Source organism: Panthera pardus, unplaced genomic scaffold (genome assembly GCF_024362965.1).
Source record: "Panthera pardus isolate Hobbes unplaced genomic scaffold, ASM2436296v1 HiC_scaffold_8, whole genome shotgun sequence".
NCBI lineage: Eukaryota > Metazoa > Chordata > Mammalia > Carnivora > Felidae > Panthera > Panthera pardus.
The window spans coordinates 14,453,927-14,459,451 of record NW_026527013.1 but is presented as its reverse complement, the minus strand read 5'-3'; positions in this window follow the sequence as shown (position 1 = coordinate 14,459,451).

Sequence of the window (5,525 nt, the reverse complement as noted above, 5' to 3'; positions counted from 1 at the left end):
TATAAAGGGGCCGCGGGGCTGCTCTGCGCATGCGCCCCTGCCTGCTGGAGGCCTCCGGCTGCGCGAGGGAGGGGGCTCTCCCTACCTAAAACCCCCCTCCCCACTTCTTCCACCTCTCACCCCACCCAGGGGAAGACTACGTCTGATTTCCCGCGCGTTCGCCCATTTTCCCCAAGAGTCACATTAAATGTTCCCAGACGCCCCGCGGGGGGCCTGTCCCACCTTACAGACGTGGAAACTGAGCCTCGGGGAGACGAAATAGCTCCCAGAGTCACGCATAGGGGACGGGCAGAGCCGGGATTCCAACCCTGGGCTGCCTGACTTTCTAGGGCTCACACTTGAAGCAGTTTGGGCTACAGTTGCTGTTTTAGCCCATGTCGAGAAAGGAGGCTGAGGCTCAGAGAGGAAAGGAAGATCGCTGGGTCACACAGCTGGTAAGTGACTCCCAGCGTTGGAGCCCAGATGTGTCACACCCTGGAGCTGTTTCCACCAGCTGCAGCCTGCAGCCAGAACATAGCATTCTTTTCATTCATTCCTTTATCCAGTCAGCATTTGTGGGGCACTGACTGTGGAGTCCTGCTGTCACAGGAATATTTTTGCTTCGGGCAGGGGGCATGTGTGTGTCTTCGCAGGGAGACCGCAACCTTAAAAAGTCTAGATCCACACAATGGAATATTATTCAGCCATGAAAAGGAATGGAGTACTAACACCCCCTAAACATGGGTGAACCTCGAAAACATTACGCTGATTGAAAGAAGCCAGACACAAAAGGCCACAGGACGGTTCAATTTATGTGAAATGTTTCGAACGGACAAATCCAGAGGCAGAAAGTAGATGGGTAGTTATCAGGGATTGGGAGAAGGGGAATAGAGAGTGACTGCAAGTGGGTACTGGGTTTCCTTTTGGGATGATGAAAATGTTCTAGAACTAGATAGTGGTGAGGGTTGCAGAGTAATGTTAATATAATTAATGCCCCTGGATTGTACACTTTAGAATGGTAAATTTTGTGTTCTGTGTGCTTTACCGCAATGAAAGCTGGAAATAATGGAAATGAGTGGGGACAGAAGCTTAAAGAGATCAGCCCTTCCCCCACCTTCCTTCCCAGGGTTTTTGTCTCTCAGCTTAGGATGGGATGCACTGGGCAGTGATGGCTCTAGGGGCCAAAGTGACACACTGGGGTGGGGGAGGGGGTACCTGGTGGTTCAGTCAGTTAAGCATCTCACTCTTGATTTTGGCTCAGGTCATCATCTCATGGTTTGTGGGATCCAGCCCCACACTGGGCTCTGCACTGACAGCTCGGAACCTGCCTGGGATTCTCTCTGTCTTCTCTCTGCCCTTCCCCTACTCCTACACGGGCACATATACCCCCCCCCAATCCATAAATAAACTTTAAAAAAAAGTGGGGCGCCTGGGTGGCTCAGTCGGTTAAGCGGCTGACTTCGGCTCAGGTCATGATCTCACGGTCCGTGAGTTCAAGCCCCACGTCGGGCTCTGTGCTGACGGCTCAGAGCCTGGAGCCTGTTTCAGATTCTGTGTCTCCTTCTCTCTGACCCTCCCCCGTTCATGCTCTGTCTCTCTCTGTCTCAAAAATAAATAAACGTTAAAAAAAAAATTAAAAATAAAATAAAATAAAAAAAAGTGATACACTGGGGAGCTATGCTTACTGTTCAGTCCTCATCACAGAGGAAAGCTGGAGGTCAGGGATCACATTGACATGAGTGTCCACAGTTGACAGGCTGGGTGAGGGGGTGATTGTGGCAGCATTGGTTAGGGTGGGGGAGCCGGGGGTCCGGGGTCGCATTGTGTCATGTGTAAGGGATCCAGGCAGCTTTGTTTCCACACGTGCAGGGCTCAAACCTTCCACTCCTAACAGAGTGACTCTGGACCAGCCATTTTGTCTTTCTGTGCCTCAGTTTCCTTGTCTAAAAAAGGAGGATAATTAAGACTCCTTATCTTACAGGGTTGCTGGGAGAATGAAACAGGAAGTAAACACATAAGCTGCTATCATGCTGCTGCCCATTTTCCAGCTGGAGAAACTGAGGCTCAGAGGCACAGGACCACCTGCCTGAGGTTGTACAGTATAGGTACTGGTCAAGTGGGAGTCTAGGTTCATGGCCTCAGAGCCAAGCTGACCCCCACTCCTGACTGCCCCCACCTCTCTCCACCCCCTCCTCTCCACCCCTAGGTCCCCCTGGCCAGCGCCAGGGCTGAGCTTAGAGGGGCTGGCCTGGGGCCCAGGGTGGTGGGGGAGGCAGGCTGTTGCTGGGGGCTTGAATGAGGCAACCTTGCCTGGGAATCTGCTGGGCTCAAAGAGCTATTTATAGGCCTGCACTGGGATTGGGTGAGCCACCCCCCCCACCAGCCCTGAGTGCCTTCTCTGTGCCCCCCACACTGGGGCCCAGGCCAGGGGCTGAGAAGCAAGTTGGGGGATGGAGCAAGGGAGGGGGCTGGTGGCCCAGAGCAGGAGCAGGGACGCTGGACCCACCAGGAGAGCTGGATCTCAAGTAACCCACAGTCACACCCCAGGCACACAGTGAGCGCACAGGTGGTTTATACACAACCACATGAGACAAGGCCACACGTAAGTCACACAGACCACATACGACCTCATGTGGCTGCACACACGTCATGCCTCTTGCACAACCAAACTCACAGCTGTGATTCAAACCGCACCTCTAGTCCCTTCACGGTCGAATACATGCCCTGCAGTACCTTAGCCTTCCTGGTAGTCACAAACAAGCCCACATGTGCCCCACATTGTTCACACTCAACCATGTTTACGGCTGTGGGCACATCTAGCACCCAACTATGATCGCTAGCACCCAACTATGATCGCTAAGCACACGGGCACCAACACGGAGACATATAGTCCTCCTGGGTCCAACCTCACAACACAGCCACTCATGCTCACCATTCATCGCTCCCCCTGTAGTGGCCCTGGGCGGGGGGGCGGTCCCCTGATGAGATCACCTCCAGGATGCCTGGCCACCGCCACCACCCCTACTTCTGTCACCTCCACTTGCCCAGGCTCCCAGGTTTGCACCCTCCCAGGACTGACAAGTCCAGCTGGCATCCATCTACTGAGGTGGGCCCTGTTGAACCCAGGCAGACCCTGGCAGAAAAATCAGGCCTGGACCTGCCCCACTGGGGGCTGCGAGTCACGGAACTATCACCTCCACCCCCACATACTCTCCAGGCTGGAGCCTTGAGGCAATCATTACACTGATCCCCCAGAGGGAACCAAGGCTTGAAGCTATCTGAAGGCCTTTCCCTGCCCTGCTCCAGCATAACAAACACATGAGAAGTGGGATCTGGTTTTTGCCATGGGTGGGGCTGCATCCCCAGGGAGAGTCCCTGCTGACCCATACTTGCTGTGTGACTTCAGCAAATACCTGACTCTCTCTGAGCCTCTATTGCCTCTTTTGACAAATGCAAAACTCAGCCCGTGGAGAGAACGCCAGAGTCAGATTGGGATTTGAATCCTTCTCCCCCTGGATGAACTTAGCCAAATGATTTTGCTTTTCTGTGCCTCAGTTTCCCTCAGTGAACCAGGGTTGCAGCTCCTGGCTCTTCCAGAGCTTCCTCTGCTCCACCCTCTGGGTGAGGGGGGGGAGGGAGTGCCTGGTCTTTCCTCACTCAGGCAAATGAATGGACCACTTTTGGCTGCCCTGCTGGGAGCTTAGAGCTGCTAATTCCCTGGAGAAACAGGAGGCTCTTTCATGCCCAGGCGCCAGTGGGGTGAGGAGGCGGGAAGAGGGTATTGAGCTGGCCTCATACCAGTGGGCAAGGTGGCTCCATGCCAAGACCAGGAGTGGCGCTGGGGGGGGGGGGGTGGCTAAGGCCATGAATATCCTCCCTGGGGGCCATTGGGTATATATATCCTCAGCTATAAAATGGAAGTGACATGGACCAGCACAGCAAGTTCAATGAACCAGTGGATGAACAACCAGCAAAATGTGGTTTCAAGTCAAACACAAGGTGGGCTCTCAACAAAGGTAAGCCACTGTTGTTATGTGTCAGCCCAAAGAGCCCACCAAATTCTCCAGCAGTCCTATAAACAGAATTCCCTCCATTTCGCAGATGAAGGAATTGAGGCCCAGAAAGGTCAACATGCTTGTCCAAGATCACATGGCCAGTAAGTGAGTGACCCAGCCAGGATTTAAACTGGATCTGGACCCTCCAGGGTCCATGCTTTTCCCACCTTCCTCTGGGGGTAAAGAGGTCTTTTCTGCCATCCGCAGTCCTGGCCCCAGCACTGAGACCAGCCGAGCCAGGTCTAGATGGCACCAGGCCATGGCTGAATGCAGGAAGTCCTGGCAGGCAGGGGCTGATGGGGCAGCCCTTCCGGTGGTGTCCCAGTTTCCCAGCCAGCCCACCCCCACCCCCTTACTGGAGTGGGCTTGGGAAGATGCTAGCAGGATGCCAGGAGAACCATTCCCCTAGCCCTTGAAGAAAGGGGCTGGATTCTAGACCATTCAGCTAAAGCCAGGAACCTGCAGCCTTCTGCCAGTAGCTGTTTGTCTCAGAACCCTCCATTCATGCCGATGGGATGGTGTCTTGCCCTTTCTCAAACACCTTCAGGCTCAGCAGGATTTTGCTCCACATATTTTATTCAGATTCATGGTCTTTCACCCAACCAGGCCTTTACTTATGCTGTTTTCCCTGCCGGACAAATCTCCCCCCATTTTTCTTACCCTGATGAATTCCTGCCCACCCACTAAGGTACAGACACAAGATCCCCTATCCCAGGAAGCCCTTCCTCCAGGTAGAGCCTCTGGTCTCCCAGCCCTATGTCTGGCTCAGCCCTGACTGCATGGGTGTGTGTGTGTGTGTGTGTGTGTGTGTGTGTGTGTGTAGCTCTGTCTTACCAAAATTGAGGGCTCCTCAGGTATGGAGGAGGCTTCTCACTGAGGCTTCTCACAGTCCCCAGCACCACCCAGCACAGGGCTGGGCAGCAGGGAGTGAATTCTTGTTTAGTGAATCAGTGAACCAAATCTTTAGCCTTTGTGCAATCTGGTATGGCCAACCCCCTCCTTCCCCCCAGTTCATCCTTCAAAACCCACTTCCCACGCCCCCTCCTCCATGAAGCCTGTCCCAGGCAGCATTTACTAAGAAGAAAGATTTGGAGGCTAAGCCTCTTGTGTTGCAGCTGGGATACACGAGGCTGACGAAGACTCGCTCATCGTGGCCTCTTTCTCAACTCTTCCTTTGGTCCCTGGGAGGCAATGAAGCGCTCGGCAGCATTAGCAGTTACGGAATGGGTTTTGGCTGACTTCCCCAGGTAGGGAGATATCGTTATAGGAAGTCTCTCAGACTTCCCATACCCTATACCCTGCTCTATACCCGCAGGCACCAGAAGACGGCGCCCCGCACACAACTTGGCAAACAATTCTTTCAGGTGCCTCCCTTCTTCCTCCAGCTCCAAAAGAAAACTCAGTACTGGATGAAGGCCCTTTAAGAGGCGGGCGCGGAGGGGCGGGGTTCAAATTGCAGCCTGCCCTGAGAGCATGGGAGGGGCAGGTCTG